This window comes from Mustela erminea, chromosome 7 (genome assembly GCF_009829155.1).
Source record: "Mustela erminea isolate mMusErm1 chromosome 7, mMusErm1.Pri, whole genome shotgun sequence".
Lineage (NCBI taxonomy): Eukaryota > Metazoa > Chordata > Mammalia > Carnivora > Mustelidae > Mustela > Mustela erminea.
Genome location: NC_045620.1, coordinates 13,959,849 through 13,980,973, shown reverse-complemented (window position 1 = coordinate 13,980,973; position 21,125 = coordinate 13,959,849). Strand labels below are relative to the sequence as shown.

At 56.1% G+C, this 21,125-nt stretch overlaps 1 protein-coding gene across 2 annotated transcripts in view; it reads right to left on the bottom strand.

Annotated features, from left to right (window-relative positions):
• CDH22 (cadherin 22) overlaps positions 1 to 20,560 on the bottom strand; it is a 120,545-nt gene extending 99,985 nt beyond the window's left edge. Inside the window, exons 1-2 of one of the 2 annotated variants that reach the window (XM_032350474.1) lie at positions 20,220 to 20,560; positions 15,546 to 15,773 (exon numbers count right to left, since the gene is read on the bottom strand). The gene's annotated coding sequence lies outside the window, so the exon portion shown is untranslated. The remainder of the gene's footprint in view (positions 1 to 15,545; positions 15,774 to 20,219) is intronic. The other variant, XM_032350473.1, reaches the window with a different exon arrangement.
• Positions 20,561 to 21,125: the final 565 nt, after the last annotated feature.

Here is a 21,125-nt window from a genome sequence, read left to right as displayed (position 1 = left end):
TCCGAGTACCGAACACCTTTAAACAAACAGCTGATGGGAGTGAAGTTCCAGGATCATTATTAATAGCTTTTCATTTCGGTGGCCGCTGTGCTGTGACATGCCTTCCCAGCAGAAGCCCCGCGCAGCCAGCCCCCGATCGGCTGATCCCCCGAGTCCGCCAGTCAGAATGAATGACTGTACCTTTGTGTTAATTGTGGAGCCCAAGCCACATGCGGAATGCTAATAGGGCCAAGTGGGAGGGGGCAGGTGCCAATCTTGCCTGGCTGCTGGGCAAGGAAGGACCCCACCTCTGGCCCTCCTCCACACCAGCCAGCAGCGGGCTCTTTCTAACATAATTATCTGAGCTCCGCCCTCCTCTGCTCCAGAAAGCCCCAGGGGTCCGGGGGCCCCCAGAGCCAACTCTGGCCTCATCCGACTGCCATTCGGGGGTTCTGTCTCCTGCTTCAGCCTCCTTGCTCGCTCTCCCACACCGCCAAGCCTGTGTTCGGCTCCAATTCCTCCTCACTTATTCATTCATTCATTCAACATTTACTGAGCTCTCTGAAGGATGCTGGGGACAAAGCTATGAACAAGACAGACAAGGTTCCTCGTCTTGCGGAGTTGAACATCCAGCAGAAAAGACACATCTGTGGGCTCTGCGGCCAAGCTGCCTGAGTCCACATCCCAGTTTGCCTCTTTCGTGTCTGTGACGTTGCACGCAGAACCTCTTCCGGGCCTTGGTTTCCTGCTCTGTAGGATGGGAATAATAATAGTAGCCACCTCGGAGGGTGGTAGGAAGAAGTAACTAAAAATATACGAAAAGATGTAATACGCTTACTACCATTTATTGTTGAGCGTGAGGTACTCAATAACCGTGAGTTATTATTACCGTTAATTCACGACTTCATTAAATCGCATGGTGATGGCTACAAAAGAAAGGTCCAGGGAAAAAACGGGGTATCAACCAGGAGGGCCAGCCCCATTCGGGGCCTGGGGAAGGGTCCCCTGTAGAAGTCCAACTCTCCCGGTTGGGAGGGATGAGTGAGTGATGCTAAGTGAAGTGGCAGTGGAGTGGGCATGGGGAGGGCAGAGCCGTCCGGCGGAGGGGACAGCATGGGTCAAGGTCCTGAGGCTGGCTGAATGCCCAGGTTGCTGAGAGGCAGTAGGAGGTAATGGGTTAGGAGAAGTAGGGGGGAATGGAGCCGAGGACACAGGGCCTCTTGGGCTGGGGTACACTTTACATTTTGTCCTGAAAGCGATGGTAAGTGATGGAAAGCTTCTGAGGCAGAAGATTGGCAGGAACCATATTCTGTTTTCAAACTCACCTAGGACACTGTGTGTGCAAAGTAGACTGGCCCCCCTTGCCCAGTGGGGACCCTGCTGGGATGGCTGAGAAAGAAAGAGGAAGACAGGAGAAGAGGCTACTGTCCAGGGGAGTTGGGGGCAGTGAGGGTGGAGAGGAGAGGCCTGCTCCTACGGATGAACAGGAGGCAGAACCCCCAGGACACAGAACCCCCTGCACCTGTCAGGGACGCCTCTAGGATGGCCCACTGGTGACATGGGGGACAGAGGGAGAGAGTGGAGTGTCGGGGACCACAAGCTCCGTTTGCATGTCCTGGTGGCTCTAGGCCTCTGAGACTTTGCATATGCTGTTCCTTCTCCCTGGAATGCACTTCCCCAGTCTTGTCTGATGCGGGGATTTTTAAATGACTCACTCACAGCCAGCTTCTGACCTCACTTCCAATACATGAAGCCTTCCTTGGCTATCCCAGATTGGGCCTCTCCCTCCTGTGGATCAAGTTCTTTTTAGGAATTCACAACCTCATGAAGTGTGGCAAAGACAGCAAAGAGACGGGACATCACACGGTTCTCCCAGCTCCCCACGCCTCCGTGACCTCAAGGCTCCTTCCCCTTTGCTGCCTTCACCTCATCTCCCTCTGTAGGTTGGAGGGTCCCAGGCTTAGTCTTTGGGTCACTCTGCTTCCCCATCAACATCCACTCCCGAGGTGACCGCGTGCAATCCCATGGCTTGAAAGGCCAGCGATGCGTTGTTGACCTCCAAGAGTGTGGGTCCAGCGGCTGTCCGGGCCGGCATCCTCGCCTCCTCCCTCCCCTTGCCTGCAGGTCTCCAATGCACTCCGAACTCATCACACCCGAAACTCAACTACTGACTTCTACCCCCAACATACACACACATAATAATAAAATTAAAAACAAATTTTACACTCACTCCTTGTCCAGCTTCCCCTTTTCAGTATCCGGCAACTCCAGCAACTTCCAGCAGTCTCTGCCAAAAACCTTGGAGTCATTCCTGACTTTGCCTCACCCCCCAGCATCCAATCCATCAGCAAATCCCGCCTGCTCTACCTTAAAATAGATCCAGAATCTGGCCCTTCTCACCATTTTTAACAGCCTGGTCCAAGCCACCACCATCTATCTCTTACCCCAGTGACTGCAACCCCAGTGATGGCCTCCTCACCCACCTCCCTGCTTCTCCCTCTGCCCCCTACAGACTGTTCTAGGTCATGATGTCGTAACATAAATCAGATCATAACACTCCTCCTCTTAAATTCCTTCTGTTTCTTGTCTTCGAGTAAAATGACTCATAAGACCCAACATGACTTGGCCTCTTGTTACTTTGCTGATCTCCTACCATCCCCACCCCCCACTCCAGTCACCCTGGCCTTCTGGCTCTTCTCTGACTATAACAGGCATGTTCCCACCTCAGGACCTTTGCACCTGCTGGTCTTCTTGCCTGGAACACCCATGCCCCTGATATCTGCCTGGATCCCTCTCCTCCTTCCTTTAAAGGTTGGCTGGCTTGGCTGAGCGCCGTGAGGCTTGCCCTGACAACCTGAGCTAGACCATCTCCTCCATCTCCTGCCCTCCCCGTCTTCTCAGCCTGCTTCCCTCCCCCCCTAGAACTTTGCGCTGTGGTATTTTACACTTCACTTAATTCTGATCTGCCTCCTTGCCCTTTCACGGGAGCTCTCTGTGTAAAAGCTTTGCCTTTGTGCTCAGTGCTGTATCACCAGCACTTAGAACAGTGCTTGGCAAGGACACGGGTGCTCAGTGGTTATTTCTCGAATGATGCAGGAACCACTGCCTTTAACTATCTACTTGTTCGTCTACTTCTCTGTCTCCCCCACCGGACAGTGGGCAGCAGTAGAGTCCAACTTGCCCCTGCTTTTCCGGTGTTCAAGACTAGAACATAGAGTGGGTATCCATTAAATGTTTGAACAAACAAATGGATAAATAATAGAATTTCCAGATGGGTTGCCTGGGGTGCTCTGAGAGGCCTTATGAGACAGAAAGAATTGCCTCCTGGAGCCTCTTATTCCTGCAGCTCTTCCTGCTTCTCCCCCCATGACCTAGGGCTACTTTGGAGGGAAGACACCGGAACCTTGAGTCAGAGACTCTCTGGAGGCCAGAGGGACAGGGACTGGATTTTAGGAGCTGGTGCTAGAAGGATCTAAAAGTGCAGGTTTCTTACTGGGGCTAACCTTTGGACCAAGAATTCTGGGGGTGCCTGGGTGGCTCAGTGGGTTAAGCCTCTGTCTTCGGCTCAGGTCATGATCTCAGGGTCCTGGGATCGAACCCCGCATCGGGCTCTCTGCTCAGCAGAAAACCTGCTTTCCCCTCTCTCTCTGCCTACTTGTGACTTCTCTCTCTGTCAAATAAATAAATAAAATCTAAAAAAAAAAAAAAAAGAATTCAGTTTGAGGTTAAGGAATCTGAAGTTTTGAAACAAGTCAAGGGTTTAGGATTAGGATTTGAGCTAAGGTTTGAGGTTGAGAATAAGTTGAAATTTTGGATTTGAGGCTCAGCTTCAGGGTTTCTGGTTGAGCCCGAGAGTCTGGGATTCGGGCCTGACGCTCGTGACCAGCTGGCTTGGGGGATCAAGGACTGGAGCTTTGGTCGGAAAATGGGGTAAAGCTGAGGGCGCCATCAGGGGCCTGAATTGAGGACATTCGTTAGGTTTTAGACGTTTCTCTGCCAGGACGCTTTAAAACAGACACTCACATTTCATAGCAAAGTTCTAGAACAGTGGTTCTCCATGAGGGGCGATTTGGCCACCCAAGGGACACTTGGCAATGCCTGTGCTCATTTTTGGTTGTTGCAACTGAAGGAGGAAGGGAGCTCTTGGAGGGATGCTGTTAAGTAACTTACGAAACACAGAGACGCCGCCTCCCCCGCCCCCCAACAAAGAATGATCCAGGTCCCACCTGTCCAAAGTGCTGAAGCTGAGGAAGCCTGTTTCGAGTTCTGTCTGTTCTCTGGCGCCCATCCAGGGGGGCCAGGGCTCAGATGTGAGTGCTCAGGGCCGACGGCTGGTGTGATGGGGCCCGAGTTAGGGAGGGAGGTGCAGGTGCCCACATCCACCCTGTGCAGCTGCTCTTAGCTCCCCCTGGCTCTGGGGGCGGAGAACAGCATCCTGGAATCACCCACAGGCAGGGTGGGGGCTGCGGGGAGGGAGGCCGGCAGCCAGGCGGGGTGGTCGACCACCACAGCGGGGTCTGCAGGAGGCTCGGCCAGGGAGCAGGGACAGGCGGACGGCCATGGGAAGATGGCACCCGGAGAGGCCAGTGCGGTCCTCGGTCCTCGTTCCAGACAGAACCCCCATAACAGCAACAACAGAAGGAGAAGGAGGAGTGGCCGATGGCACAGAGCGCTTACTCTATGCCACTCCCAGTGCCCACCAAGCCCGTGGGATCACTACTGCTGTCCTTCCCATTGTACAGATGAGAAACTGAGGCACAGAGAACATACGTTGCCTCGGATCTCATGGGTCTGAGTGGCAGGGCTGGCCCCCCGTGTTGGCGCTTAGAGGCTCAGGGTTTGTGTCTGCAGTGGAGGGGCTTGGGGTGGGGGTCCCCCTACTTGCTGTGTGGCTGTCTTTCTGGGCCATCTGCATCGGTGACCTCATCATACCCTCTCCACCGCCCCCTGGGATAGGTAAGGTTATTACCGCCCCTGGTCCAGGGATGAAGTCCTGGCGAGGTTATGTACCTCTCAGCCCAGCCAGGTCTGCCAGACTTGAAGGCCACTTCTGCTCCCCTGCCTTACAGCTTGGGGCGCACCCCCCACCCAGCCCTTGGTGCCCACGCTAGTGGCCTCATCTCATCTTCACAAACAAGCCCCAGGCCCTCTCCACCTTGGCACTGGGGCTGGAACATTCTCCGCAGTGGGGGCTGTCCTGCATGCTATAGGATGTCAGTGGCACCCTTGTCCCTCAACTGTGACAGCCAAAATTGTCCAAACACTGCCAAGTGTCCCCCAGGGTCCCCACCCCCACTATTAAGGACAACCGTCCTGGGGAGTAGCAAGGAGCTGCTGCTAAGACACAGATGGGGGTGGAAACAAAGCCCTGGAGAGGGGTGACATCCCAGCCAAGGTCACTCAGAGAATCGGGGGCAGGACTGCAAGCAGGACTCAGGCCCACGGCGCCAAGAAAAAGGTCTCACAGCCAAGCTCTCCTGCTGGACTCTCACTCCTCCTGCGCCAGCGCCGGTGCCAACAGCGGGCCCGGGGCCGGCCCAGGCTGCCTGTCCTGCCACCCGCACAAATTCCACGGGGGCAGCCTGTCCTTGCCCGCGTCCTCTGCTGTCACGCTGAGCGGAGGGTGCACACGCCCCACCCCCAGCTTTGGTCCTGTGAAAATCACTCAGGCTCTGATACCCGAGAGCCCAGCGTTCAAACTCCTGCTCTGCCACGTCCTTACTACAGGACATCCCTGACCCTCTGTTTCCCCATCTGCAAAATGGGAAGTTTGGACCAGAGTCTTTCAAAGCCTCCACTAGCTCTGGTGCTTTGGGTTTTGGACAAAGTGACATATCATGAGTTTTGGTTCTGGCTGTCCTCCAACTCGAGTTGTCACTTTGGGCAAGTCACTACCCCTCTTTAGAATGCAGTTTCCTCAAAGGCAGCCAACATTGGAGCCAACAGAACTTCTCTCAACTGTGAATACTTCCCTGTCTTTCTTACACTGTCCCCGCTGAAATACTACTCACCCCACTGGCCACTGGGAGAACTCCTATTCATCCTTTAAGACTGAGGGGTGGCTGGGTGGCTCAGTCGGTATAGGGTCTGCTCTTGGCTCAGGTCATAGGATGGAGCCCCGCCTCGGGCTCCCTGCTCAGCAGGGAATCTGCTTCTTTCTCTCCCTCTGCCCCTCCCTCCCACTTGTGCTCTCTCTTGCTCTCAAATAAATAAAATCTTGGGAAAAAAAAAAAAAAAAGACTGAGCCCAAGTCATTTGCTCCAGGAGGTTTTTCTTATTCCTACAAGAAGAGTCAATTACTTCTTCCTCCGTGCTCCCTTAGTACTTACCACCTGCTAACCCTACAGAGCACCAGCAGGTGTTGGGTGTGCGCATGTGTGTCTGTGTGTATATGTGTCTTCCCTTGTAGAATAGAAGAGTCCTTGAAGATAGAGACTGGGTGTCCCTAATCCTTATATCCTCATGGCCCACATAGTGCCTGGCACAGAGTAGGTGCTCAATAAATGTTGAATAAATAAGAATGAATGAATGGCAGGAGGAGATGGTTGCCAAGACCCTGAGCGGTTCCAGCACTCTAGAATCCAGGGAAGGAAGCCAACCTCTCGCTGTCACCCAGTCTCACGTTCAGAAGACGGCCCCCACCCCCACTCCCAGCAAGTGCCTGCCGCCCCAGCCACCCCCGCAGTCTGCAGACCCAGCGAGTGCCTTGGACAGAGACCAGACGCTATTTAAAAAATGCTTTTATCCTCCGTGGAGCCGCCACTACAGGGAGCTGTCTGTGCAGACCTGTATCCCGCGTGCGCACGGAGACAAGGGATGGTAGAAAAGCTTTGCTTCTCCCATTTTTCAGTCCATCCCAGGCTGAGGACCAGGCAGGGACCAGCATTCTGCCCATGTTATGCTCTTACGCAGCCTCAGACCCAAGCTCAGACCCAAGCTCCTGGTGGTGGATGGTGGGCTGGCGGCCAGGACTTCAGAATTCCCTCCCGCTCTTATCTCCTCCAGGCATCTGTCCTCCCCTTCCTCTAAGCCACCCTATCCCCCAGTTGTCCTCAACTCTCTCTTCCGGGAAGTTCTCCCACTGAAGAAAGCAGGTCTCTGCTCCCAGTTGGGGGGCAGTGGTGACAGAGGGAGAGAAGCTCCTGCGCTCTTTGAGATCTAGCCCTCCAGCAGCTATTTTCTGAAAAGTTGCAAGAATGCTTGTCGGAAGCTTAACTTCTTGGGGCTCAGTTTGTTCACCTGTAAAATAGGGTAAGGACGCCTACAAGATCAAGTCCTTTGAAGGGGAGGGCTCTGTGGTTTTCAGGTCAGTCCCTCAAACCAACACATCAACTCTAACTTCCACTGGATAACAGAACTCTGTGTCCCCGTTGGGCTGCGTCCTTCCTGTGTGACTCTGGGCAAAGTTCTGACGGCCTCCGTGCCTCTGGGTACAAAAGGAGCCGGTTTCCAGTTTCAGAGTTCCGGTTCAGCTTTGGGGGCCAGAGTTTCTAGGATGCTATCAGGAAGCCTCCTCCTACCCAAGGAAGGGGCCAGAGCCTCAGAGAGGAGGAGGGTGTAGGAGAGGAGGACGTGTCCTAGCCCGGGTGTGAGAGACGAGTTAACAGCTCAATTGTTATTTCAATTACACGGATTATTTGAAAACAATATTATGAGTTTCTTCACTGACAACCCCAGGAAGTGGCTGCCATGGCAACCGGGGAAAAGAATGGCCCTGACCAGCCAATCAGAAGTTCCCGCCGTGCCCCCAGTTTGTACAAACTCTCTCTCCTCCAGGGCGGCCCTTCCCCTCCTCTGCGATCCGAGGAGCCTTGGAAGGAGGACCACTCGGCAGAAAGGGAAAGGTCCAGTGAGGAAACTGAGGCCAAGGAGAAAAGGAACACCAGGAGTTGGCTGTTTCTCCCCAATTCCTCAAGGTCAAGGACTGTGTGTGGTCCACAGTGCCCGCCCAGGGGCCCAGCACAGGCCTGGCTCAGAGCAGACACTCTGGAACTGGGCTGGCTCCAGGCAGGGCTGGGGTAGATGGGGGGCAGAGGGGGTGGTGCGGGACACCCCTCCGTTCCTGGCTCAGCTAGACAGCAGGAGGGATTTCTCTGAGAGCCCCTGACAAAGTGTCTTTGTCCCCCTTCATCAAGGAGAGAAGGCAACGGGCTTTGCCTTTCACTGATGGGAAGAGTGGTGGGTCCCGGAGTCAGCCCTGGGCTGGAGAAAGGGCAGGTGAAGCCCGGGAGGCTCAGCGGTAACAGCCAATGGCCCAGGACCCCTGTCCCTACTGCCATCTGCAGAGCCCGCTCCAGGTGCGGCCTTCCTCTGCCTATCCTTCTGCAAATGAGGCACTCAAGTGGTCTCCAGAAAAAGCCTTGTTCCTTCAAGAACATCCCGTGCTCTCCTTACTCGGAAAGCGCCCGATTGGACTAGCAGCTGGCTGAGCCCTAGCTCTGCAAAAACTCAAGTCTGCAAGCCCGTTTCCTATCTTGCTCGAGCTCCCCTGCTGCCCACCCCTATGTCCTTGCCTCCCCATCATTTTTTACTGAACAAATCCTTTTATAGGCCTTACTAGAGCCCAGCACTGTTCTAAGCCCTGTACAAACATTCGTGCATTTACTCTTCACCATGACCCTGGGAAGCAGGTACTGTGAAGATCATCCCCACTTTTCAGATGGGGAAACCGAGGAGGTTAAGTCACCGTGCAAGGGCACGCAGCTAGAGAGGAGCAGTGAAGGGACCCAGACCCAGACAGTCTGGCTCGGGAATCGAGGCTCGGATTTCCGAGTCTGTCTCAGGAATTCTGGCTCTCGGCTACTGTCCTAATTCCTCCTGACAGAAGATGACCTGACCCGAGTCTTGCCTGATGGCCAGAAGAGTCAAGATTCCATTGTGATTGCTTTGTCACATATCGGGGACCCCCAAGTGCTTGTCCTGAAGCTCATGCACCCTCTTTTTGCATCTTCTCAGTAGGGGAATGGAGGGCAGTCAGGACAGAGCGGGTGGTGGGGGACATTGAAAAGGGGATATTCATAGCTACGTGCTGGCACTTGCAACCCAAAGATCTGAGTGGGCTGTCAGAAGGTCAAGGGCACCTTCATCAGTTTGGTACCTACCGTGAGCAGCGCACCCATTACCTCATTCATTCCCAGTCACAAACCAGCAAGGGAGGGCTCGCTCTTCCCATTTTACAGATGAGGAAACTGAGGCTCAGAACATCAAAGACACTTGCTTGAAGGACTGGGGACCAGATCTGTCTGCCTCTGTCTGCCTCTAGTACCAGACATGGTTCCTGTCCTCGAGGGACTCTCAGGGAGACAGGACAGCCGACAAGGGCTCATGAAGGGCTGGGAGGGGGCATTCAGACCGAATGGAAGGCAGAGCTCAGCCCAGGTATCAAAGGCCCGCAGGCGGGATTGGACCTGGGAGCAAAGGCTTCGCTGGAGCAGGTGTGTGTCGGGGCTCGGCGGGTGACCATGTCAGACGATGGGATGGGGCCTCTAGTGCCAAGCAGATGGTTTGGAGCGGATGGGTGAGGCCACAGGGAGCCATTGCTGGCTTAGGAGCCTCTTTGCCTCCCTCCCGAGGCGGCCTCCCTCTCACACAGCGGAGCGATTTCCTAGAGCATTTTCTCTAATTTGTGATTGTTTTCCTAACCCAGAAGCAGCAAGAGTCTCCAGATTCTCCCAGCCCACAAGCTGAGCTGAGCGGCCAGAGAGGCTGGTCTCCGCCGCCCCCAGTCCAGCCCACTTGGAGACCTAAGAGTCCCCCCTCCCCAAAGCCCCCCAGGGCACAGAGCAGGCTGTGGGGAGGGTCTGGTGGGCTGACTGGGTCGACTAGAGCCACAGGGGTGCCTTCAGAGCAGGAGCCCCTCCCTGCCTTCTGACAGGGCCTGAAGGAGAGGAGGTCTTTGCGGGGGGGGGGGGGGGGGGGGGGGCGGCGCACAGCTGTGCTCTGCAAAGGGGGAGGGAAAACCCCCTGAGGAAAAGGGGAGAAGATGAGTGTTCAGAAAAGTGACATAATTCTGTTAGGAACAAGGGCTGGCAGCTAAGTCAAGGAGCGAGGTGCTCAGAGAGGGGACACGGGTCTCCAGGAGGGAAAGGACTGGGGGCTCCAGGAGGGGCTGCCGGCTCCACAAGGGGAACGGGGGGGGGGGCTCCCTGCCCTGGGAAGACAGTCTCCACAAGGAGATGGGGCTCAGAGAAAACGTGGGGACTCCGGAGGAAGAAATCTGGCTGGGGGCTCATGGGTTCAGTGCGGGGACCAAGGGCTAAATCAAAGGCACAGAAACTCCAGGAGGGGTCAGGTCTGTGCAAGAGAACCCGGCCGGAGAGAGAAATGTTAGCGTGGGAAGGGCTGGGCTGGGCTGGGCGCTGGGTGAGGAGAGTGGGGGGGGTCCTCCTTGGAAGGGTGGTTTTGAGAATTAAGTACAACTATCCCCTCCCAACCCATCAGATAGCTGTCCTGTTTGGTCCTGGCTCATCCCCACGCCCAGTTTGTTTCCTTGGCCCACACAGGCCCCTTCCTCTAAAGATCCCTCACCTTGGTCCTCGGCTTCCCACACCCACCAGGCTCAGTCACAAGTCCTTCTCCACTAGTCCATGAATGCCCCAGTGGGTATCTGTTCCCTCTGACTCACCCACGCAGGTTCCGTGTCCTGGGCTGCAGCCCAGGGGCATTAGCGCGAGTACTTCGGACACCAGCAAGGATCGGTCAGGTAGTTCTCCCTCTAAGCTAACCTCATTCCCTCCAGCTGCAAGTGCAGCCCATGTCCTCTGTTCTATCCTAGGAATAGAATACAGCTGATCAGCAGGCCCCCTTTTATCAGGGCACCTGTTATAGCTTCAGGCATGATAAGTCTCTTCTCAGATTTCTCTCCTTTAGGAAAATGAATCCAGGTCCCTCCACTGGGCTTTTCTGATTCCTATATTTATTATTAGGCATCTCCAAATGCTCGTGGTTGGGCTTTGCCAGAGCCCGGCCTACCGGAGGCTCACAAGAAGTGTATCTTGGATGGATGAATGAGTTGCTGGATTGATGGATGAATAACAGAGAGGTGAAAAGACAGGTGTGAGTGCTGGTGGGCGACCTGTACATAGACGGAGGGTGGAGGTGGGTGACCTGTGGGCAGATGGATGTTTAAATGGAGGTGGGTGGGCAGGCGGATGATGGGTGGATGGATGGATGGATGGATGGACGGACGGACGGACAGGTGAGTGGATAGATGGATGGATGGATGCACAGAGGTGGGTAGGTGGATGGATGGATGGATGGATGGATGGACAGACGGACGGGTGGGTGGATGGATGGATGGATGGATGGACAGGTGGGTGGATGGATGGATGGACGGATGGATGGTTTAGACAGGATGTTGGATCGATGAATGATCTCAGCCGGCATCTCAACTTTTCCTCATATCTCCCAAATATAGACTCCCTAACTTGATTAATGGCACCCGAGTTCTCTCAGACACCCAGGCCCGAGACCTGTCATATTTCACTTCTTCCTCATTTCCCAGAACCAAGCATTTCCTGGTTGCCTTTTCCCTTTGGCCCCAGTTCTCCATGAACTCATTTAAGGTCCCCAGCTGGTCTCCTGGACGACTTCAGCTGCCCATGCCCTGTGCTTCCTTTCTCCTTCCTTCAACCTGACCCTGAAACAATGTCATTGGCATGACCTTCCTGTAGCTCAACTCCAGTCAACAACGTTTAATGTCTCCTCACTTCCAGGAGCTCCACACTTCCAAATTCAGCTGAATCGTCCCTTTGGGGGCCTCTCTTATTCCACTCCCTGATGTACTCTATACTAGGTAGCCTGGCTGTGGCCCAGACATTCACCACACTTCCCTTTCTTTGCCCATGCTGTCCCTACCACTTGGAAAGCCCTCCCTGTCACCTCCACCAGTGGCAATGCCATCCTAGACTTCAACATACAACTCAAGCACTGCCTCCCCCATGAAACCTTCCCGAGTCCCTTCAACTGGATACAATGAAGCAAGCCACTTCATGAAGACACATTTATTGAGCACCTGCTATGTGCTCAGTTGGCTTAAGGGCCCTAATGATGGGAAGGGGAGGATACAGGATGAGGAAGACACAATCTTTCACAGTCTGCTTCTGAGCGTGGAGGTACACGCAAACACATACAGAAGTCAAGGGGAAAATAAAGGCAAAATAGTGTAATATTCACAGTTAATGAGTACAGAGCCCTCACTTTGGGCTAGGCACTGTTCTAAGGCCTTTCCTCCTAGTAAATCATTTAGTCATCTCAATGAACCTATGAGGTAGGTACAGATGAGGAAACCGAGGCCCAAGCCTGGGCAATTCTTCTAAGATCAGCCAGCTAGTAAGCGACAGAGCAGGGACAGAAGCGAGCAGTCCCACTACTGGTCTGTGCTCCCAACAGGGCACCACAGCAGGTGGCTGGACAGAGACATTCAGGATGTGCGCTCTGACCTCCCACTCCCCCCCACTGTGATTTCCTCCCCTGCTGCTGGAGCCCTCAGCCCTGCCAGCTCAGGCGAGGAGTTTATGTGAAAAAAATGAAAATGAAAGAAAAGGAGACTTGCCGCGGGCCTCAGTTTCCCATCTACCTAATGGGGTTGGGCACATCTGCCCCTAAAGGCCTTTTCACCTCTAAAATGTATCATCCGAAGCCCTGGGAGCCTCTTGGCCTTGCGACCTGGCTGCTTGTCCCAGGAACTCCCTGTTGTCACTGGATCTGCCCCAGCAACCCCAGGGACGGTCACCCCAGTCATCTGAATCTGTCCGGCTCGTCAGTGCCCATCATCCTGTCTGCCCACTGACCTGCATCCTATCTGCCTCGGCTCCCCATCCATCAGCCTGCCTGGGCCCATTCACCTTGTGTTCTCTGCCTGCCTGGTGTCTGTCACTCTGCCCATCACACACACACACACACACACACACACACACACACACACACACACACACGAATCCACCCGCCCACAGAGAGGTAGGGTGGGGCCTCTCCTTTCTTGGTCCCAGAGAAGTCCAGTCTTAACATCAGAACCTACTTCCCAGGAGCCAAAGCCATTCTCTGCCATCCCTGGGGGACCCCCAGCTCCCTCCTTGCCGGGCCCAAGGGCTTCCTACTCAAGGAGTCTGATCAGAGCCACACGCCTTCTGCCAAAATTATCCAAGGGGTCCCCAAGGAAATCACCGGACAAGACCGTGAAGATGTGTGTACAAGGATGTTCATCGCAGACCTGTTTGTAATCACAAAGTGTTGGAAACAACCCAAATGTCCACCAGTGGGGGCTGGTTAAATGAATTATGGGCCAGCCACACAATGGAGAACCACGCAGCTCTTAAAAAATGATGATGTAGATGTATATTTATCGAAATGGCAAGACATTCACAATATATTATCGAGTGAAAAAAAGCAGGTTACAAAGGCATATGTATAAAGCAAGATGCCATTTTTATTTTTTAAAAATCTATATATGTCAAGAAGGATATGCACTGAAATGTTAGCCAAGTGGTGGTGGGATTATGGCTAATTAAAAATACTTTCTTATATAAAAAGACACACACACACACACACACACACGCACAGAAGTTGACACATGCATATGGCGTCACTCTGTAGCTGACAGCCACCAGCCCCAGCACAGCACTAAGTCAGCCTTTGTCTGTACTTCTGCTCTTCCCTCCAATCCTAGAAGGTAGGTTTATTAAAGCCATTTTACAGATGAAGAAACAGAGGCTCATTCAGCTCATACATGGCAGAGTCAGGATTTTTAAACTTGGCTTTCTCTGACCCCAGAGCCCATGACCTTAATCAGGAGGTTGTCGTGTTCTCTCATTTTGTTTCTCTCTAACTTGCCTGTTTTAAGAAAAATGACATATATTTACTTGGGTGAAGAAATGGCAGAAGTTAGTAAGACATGGAGCAAAAAAGGAGACACGGCAGCGTGCCCTCCACCTCTGGCTGGCTTTCTGCTGGGGCCGTCCTTCCCTCCTCCACAGGTGCCCGAGTCTTGGGCCCATACAGCTTGCAGGGGAGGGAATGGGCCGCCCTGGAGAGGACTGGGGCTTACTGGGGAGGACTGGGGCTTATGTATTGCAGACGGCAATGCTCCCCAAGCCCACGTTTAATTCAGCGAGGGTAGGGAGTGCTCGCCTTGTGCCTTATGTCGTCCTAGACACTGGGTTGGCCCAGATGGAAAAGCCTGGTGCCCACCTTTAGGATCTTTTCATCAACGGCCGGATTTCTCAACCTCAGCTCTATCAGCAATTTGGGCTACACGATTCTTGGTTGAGGGGGGCTGTGCCCTGTGCCCTGCGGGATGTTTAGCAACATCCCAGGCTTCCACCCACTAGATGCCAGTAGTAGCCTCCTATCCAGCTGTGACACACAGAAATGTCTCCAGACATTACCAAATGTCCCCTAAGAGGCAAAACTGCCCCTGGTTAAGAACCATGGATCTCAGGGATAATAATACCAAGGAGGCAGTAAAAGGAAATCTAAACGAATTGCTGCGGGGCTCAGTATAGGTAGGAGGCATTTTGTCCTGGAAAGGCCAGAGAAGTCTTCCTGGGGTGCACCTCTCCTTGAAACGTGAGGGTCCCTCAAGGTTCTTTTCATTCTACAGACTATCCTGCATGATCTCGTGCGTTCTGTGGGTTTGAAGATCTACTTCCGGCCTCGAGCTCCCAGGATGGGTCCAGTCCTTCCTGCACAACTGCCCGTCGGGCATCCCTACCAAATGTCCCAGCAGCGTGGCCTCAGCCTCTCTCGAAAGTCCCTCCTCCCAAGACCCTCCTCCCAAGACCCACACAGCCTCCCGAGTCATAAACAGGGCTCCCCTGATCTCCCACATCCAGAAAGTCTCTCAGCCCTGTCCATTCGGCTCTGCCAGCCCTTGTAGGTCTTCCTCTGCTACCCCCAGCCCGGCCACCAGCAGAGCCGGACCCCATCTTCCCCACAAACCATTCTCCAACCAACAGCAGGGCAAGGTTTCTAAAGGCAAACCCCACCATGCTGAAAACCCTTCAGTGCCCCCCACTGCCCCCCAGTCTCCCCGTGTGGTTTCCAAGACCCACGGGGACCTGCCTGCTGTCCACCTTGCTGGCCTTACCTCCTGTAACCCACACTGCATCCCAAACTCTGTATGTTCCTCTTTAGGCAACTAAACTTGCCGTTCCTCCAATATTCCTCCTCCCCTCTGGGCCCCGGTACCCCTTACCTCTTGGCGAGAAGCCTGCTTTCCCTGCCCGCATCCTCTAACCCTGCCCTCATCCCCCAGATCGCTGCTAACCAACCAACAGGTCCCTGCTTAAACACCCCTTCCTCCAGGAAGCATCGGAGGCCCAACCCTTCCCCTGGGGCCACAGTGGGCTCTTGAGAACTGTTTGTCAGTCTCCTTTCTGGGACTACCGGGTTCCTCTTAGCTGGGATCCTGTCTACTCACTCACCATTGTGTCGCTAGCATCTACTACAATGCTTAGCACAGAGTGAACTCCTAGCATGTATGTGTAAATCTCTATTTTTAACGGGATAAGGAACGGATGGACTGTAGACAGACAGACGGGTAGGTAGATGCAAGGAATAGGTCCTACCTGAGTCGGATTTTTAATGATTTGAAAGATCTTCAAGGGAAGGGCGTTCAGGTAGAAGGCAGGTGTGGCTGAACGCGGGAGGGTCGGATTGGAGGCACAGTGGGAGATAAAGGAGGATGCAGACGGATTACAAGGACCTTGAATGTCACGGTGCAGAGTCTGGACTTAATTCAGTAGGCGATGGGGAGCCATGGAAGGTTTTTAATCAAACAAGTGACACGATCCCACCTGCGTTAGAGAAAGATCGCTCTGGCTGCAGTAGGGATTGCGGATCGAGGCTGGGAGACCAGGGAGGAGGCTGCCACCAGGCAAAGTCGGCGAGGTCTGAGTCAGAGCAGGGAGCGTGGGGCGGATGGAAGTGGGGGAAAGGGAGAGACCAGGGTGCAGTGAATCTGTGGGAATCGGGCCCACGTCTGGATGCCCCAACTGCACGCAGGGACTGGGCTGTCCCTTGAAGGATCCTGAGGTCAGAGACGGATCCTGGTGATTTCAACAGAATTCCACCTTCCCGCAGGCGTGCGGGCAGCCAAAGTCAAGCGCAAACCCAGAGGAACACCCTGTTTGGGCATCGGGGGAGCCAAGGGACACCAACAGAGGGATGACAGTGACAACAATGCTTCCTTTACGGAGTATCCCGCATTCCAGGCACAACGTCGGGCACCAGACACACCGTGCACATTGAATCTTTACACAACCCAAAGAGGCAGGCATGTCTTTTTTTTCCCCCCATCCATTTCACAGAGAAGGAAACAGGCTCCGAGAGGCAAAGTAATTTGCCCAAAGTCACACAGCCAGAAAAATTACAAATCCAGGCTGGCCTGACGCCCACGGCCGTGTTCTCAGTCAGTTATTTATATACACAATAGAGGGAGCTGGTAGCCAACGGACGAGGGAAGGTTTGTGGGTCTGATGAGGAAGCAAGAAGTTCCCAGCCCAATCCCAGAGTGAGAGCAGGAAGGGGCCTGCTGATGGGGCCTGAAGGAACAGCGGGGTTGGGAGGAGAGACAGAGGAGGAGAAGGATTTCACCCTGGTCGCTACACTGCCTGTGCTCAGACCCAGATTCAAATATTCAGAAAGGTGTGCCCCACAGTGAGAGAATTGTGAGCAGTGAGTGTGAGAGAAGGAGTAAGCTGTGCTTAATCTCCAGTTGGGCCACCTTAGTGGGAATTAAAGAAAGGTATCTTCCCCTGGGGGCATTAGCCTTACAGACCTATGGCCCGTTAGTATATGAAGACTTTCCTGTAAGTGAGGGAAAGATGTTCACTTCTCCAGGAGTACATGGTCTGCCTTTATGGCACCTGATTTGTTGAGTGGAGTTTATGATGGATTTCAGCCTCTATTCTCCTACACAGAGTGCCCTCGGAGAATCGACAACCTGTGCAACTGTACACGACAGCTATGTCTCCAACCACTCTGTCCTGTATCCATTTCCCAGCAGCCACTCTGCACCATCCTGGACCAGAAAATATTTCCTCTGACATATAGGGCTTGGACCATTCTACAGACAAGTCTCTTTTTAATCCTTGCCTCCTCCATGGGGAAAAGAAAAAGTCTGATTATACCCACTGCCGCGAAGAAAAAGTTGAGGTTGGAGACTGTCCTGATGGTGGGAAACAAACAAACAAACAAACAAAAAGACATACAAGGCCTTCTTCAGAGAGGCCTGTATCAAAACACAAAGTTCCAGGAAGCAGAGGCCTCTAATCACAAGCTCCATCTTAAGGGCGCTCAGATGTGCCCAGGAAGGCGGAGGGTACGCCCACCCTCACTGGGAGGAGGAGGCTTCTCTCCCCCTCCCCTGGGTCTGGCCTAGGTCTTCTCTGTCTGACCCGAGTAGAATCGTGGTCTTGTCCCTGACCCCTAGCGCCCTCTTAGGGTCAACTCCGGGGCAGGACAGGGAAGTCCCCAGCCCAAGCCACCTCCTTAGGATCTCCTCGTCCCTCAGAAGCCCCTGACTCTGTCCTCAGCCCCCACCCCCTCCCAGGCCAAGAGAGCCGGCTGCTGCCCGAGTTATATAAACAGGAGTCATTCTCTCTCTCTCTCTCTCTTTCTCTCTCTCAATACCTGAGGCTGCATTTCCGGATGGAGCTTCCTGATAGATGAGAAAGGAGGAGAAAAGAAAGAACAGAGACAGGACAGGAAATTCAACTGGCAGACTCCTATCATCCATGTGCTAAATAAATGGGCTGTTCCAAACTTGGCTAACTGGGAAGAGACAGGCCCCCCCGGGGTTCCTGCCCAGCCCTGTCGGCAAAGGCCTCTGGAAAGCCAGAGCGATGGCCAGCAGATTGGAAGTCCTACCTCTAGGCATGATCATTCCGGACCACCAGAAACACTGGCGATCACACACTTTATGGAAGGGCTGAGACTTGCTTGGGGCTGCACCACACCTTTAGGGGCCCAGCTATGTCCTCGGTGTCTATTCCTTAGGCTTCTGCACCAAAAACACAGCTTCCCCCTGGGTACTGGCTTAGGAGCTTGGTGGGTTGAAACGTAAACACCTCTTGCATTTAAGCAAAGTATCTTCTTGTTCTGCTTGCCATTCAAAGGCAAGAACCAGCTCCACTTCCCCCCTCCCCCCAGACCTGCCCTACATATAAGGAGAGCTGGTGAGGCCTGGAAGTCAGGGCTCCTGGGCCCCCATTCTGGCTCTGGATGGAGCTTACTTTGTGACCCAGGCTTCGGTTTTCCCTACTTCTAGATGGGAAGGAGGGAAGCCCAGGTGGTCGCAGTGCTGGGAATAGGGGAGGGAAGGGGTTTCTTGTCTGCAAGAGTTGGCTGAGGGAGCCCTGCAGGAGAGGCAGCTGGCCCTTGGCAGAGAGAGAGACCTGGTTGGCTTTGCAAAGTACCTTCCCCAGAGATGTTGGCAGAGGTGGTCCCAGAAGGGCACACAGACTCCCTCATGAAGCAGTGTTTAAATGTTGACAATGGCTTGACCTGCCAGGAGGAATGGAAGAGGAGCTTCCCAGACCCTGGGAAGGGAAAGGAGTCGGGGTGGAGTGGAGAAGTGGCCGGCGCGGGCAGGGGGCTGGGGAGCAGGTGACCGCGACTGAGAGAAACTGGGGCAGGCCCGGTGGCAGATGAGCGGGAGAGATACCGTCATAGGTGAGCAAAGACCAAAGGATGTCCTTACAGGTGTAGAGGCCAAATTCCAAGAAGGGCTGGTGGATAGGAGTAAAAGTTGGAGGGGGGAACTGATGGACAAGTGTAGGAGGTACCAATGAGGAAAAGAGGGGCATGGTGATTAGCGAGGAGCCTCTGGGTTCCAAGGCCATGGTGATGCTGGTACTGGGCAGGGACTCAGACTAGAGGGGGAAGAGGATAAGATCCAGAACCCAGTTAGAGACCCACGGAGGGTGAGCAGCAGGCAAAGCCCTCAAATGGGCCTCGGCCTGTGCTGTGTACCTTGGCCAGCCTCAGGGACCCAGGGAGAGCTGGAATAGGACCCAAAGAAACCGGAGTCGGCCTGCGCAACCTCCGGCCGGCCTGAAGGGCTGGAAGGGCCGACTGTGAAGGAAGAACCAAGAACCTTCCCAGAAGCACGAGTGTTCGAAGCCTCGGGGCGGCTTCAAACTGCGGCGTCTCTGCCCGCCACCAGGGGGTGCCCTGAAGCTCGGGGAGACCTCGGGGGACTCGGGATGAGCTCCTCCCGCCGCAGCCCGGCCTGGAGGTCTCCAGCCGCGCCCTAGTTGGGGTAGGGACCTGACAGTGCCAGATCAGAGGAAGAAGGGAGGTGAAGTCTCGAGGCTCTAGGGAGAAAGGTTCCGGCCGTGCTCACCGCCGGGTGCCCGACACCAAGCGTGCCCACAAAATCTACAACTACCCCTTCAGCGTCCCAGCCCCAGAGGGTCAGTCCCAAGTGGCCGTCCCCTTGGACGTGAGGCCGTCGGGCCCGATTCTTCGCCTATGCAGGGGCAGTGTTCCCGGAGCCCGATCCTAGGGAAGACGGCAGCGCGGCCCCTCGCTCACCGCGGGTCCGCCGGCCGGTCCGACGGCCCGAGGGCGGCCGGGTCGCGCTGATGGAGCCGGCGGGGGTCCCCGTGAGCCTGCTCCCCGCTCCCCACGAGGTGGCCGCAGCCGTGCGTGTCGCCGCGCCTAGAGTCTGCCTCTGGATGCCCCCGGACGCGGCACGACCTCGCACACACACACCGCGCGCTCACGCTCGCGCCGTGCGGTATTTCCCGGCCCCGGACCCCGCCTCTGGGAGGGGCCCGGCAGCCGAGCCCCGGCAGCAGGGGGTGGGGGCGCGGGGAACGCCTGGGTCCCGGCCCCCGGGTAGGAAACGCGCGCCCCCTCCCCAGCCCCTCTCCGCACGCGGGCTCGGCCCCCGGCACTGCCACCCCGCTGCCCGCGGGGGGTCCCGGCGGCTCCGGGCGCGCGGCGGGCGGGGCGGGGTGGGGGGGGGCGGGGGGCCGCGGGCTCCGGGCCGAGAGGCAGCTCGGCTCCGCGCCGGGGAAAGTTTGGACGTGGGAAACTCCCTCCCGCCCGCCCCGCCGAGAGGAGGGGGCGCGCGGGGGCCGGGCGCGGGCACCCGGGCTCCCCCTGCGGCGGGAGGCTCGCCCCCCGCGCCGCCCGCCGAGCCGCTCCCGCCGGCCAGGGGGTTCCCTCCCGGCCGGGCAGCCTCCCCTCGGCGGCGATCCGGCCGCCCCTCCCGCGGCGCCCCGCGCCCTTACCTCGGGGAGCGGCCCGGAGCTGCCCCCAGTCCTGCCGCCTCGGGACGCTGCGTGCGGCGGGCGAGTCCGGAGCCCGGCGGCCGCCCGGAGGAGCCGGAGGGAGAGCGGGCGCGAGAGGGGGAGCCGCGGCGGCGTGTGCGCGCGTGTGTGTGTGTGTGTGTGTGTGTGTGAGCGAGAGAGCGAGAGAGCGAGGGAGTGAGCGAGCGGGAGCGAGGGAGTGTGCGTGTCTGACTAGGGGGGAAGTGTGCAAGGGACGGATCCCTTCCTTCCTCCCGCAGCCTCTGGTGGAGACTCGGAGAATGCAGCGCCCGCCGGGCAGGAGCGCCGCGCCGCGCCGCAGGCGGCCGTGGGGCCGGGACCCCGCAGCCCCGGGAGCCCCGGTCCCCCCCGACCCCCCCGCCCGGGTCGCGCCCCTCCCCCGCCAGGGAGGGGCCGGCCTCGCCAGCGCCCGGGGCGGCCCAGACCCAGGAAACCCCTGGGGTGGGTGGGGGGGCGGCGCCCCTCCTTCCTTCCGCGCCAGATCCGCGCGAAAGGAGCGCCCCCAGGAGGGGGACCGTCTCCCTCCCCGCCTGGCAGCTCCCCAGAGGTCCCGCTTCCAGACCCGACCCTTCCCCCTCACCCGACTTTCCTGCGTCTAGGGCTCCCGGTTTCTCTCCCACTCCTATGGGAGACGGGCTGCGGAGGAGAGGGGGCGCAGGGGAGGGAGGGGGGCATGCTTCTCCAGGGGCCGCCCTGGCTGACCGCCCGGAAAGGCCCCTGCACACAGCCACCAGTTTCAGATGCAATCACTGTGCTTTGAAGTGGACAGAGGCCGGGGGTCCAGTCCCCAGGGAGGTGCTAGGTCAGCTGTCCCAGGAAGGGAACTGAGGCTTTTCCTCTTGGCGGGGTTGGAGAGGTGATGGACAT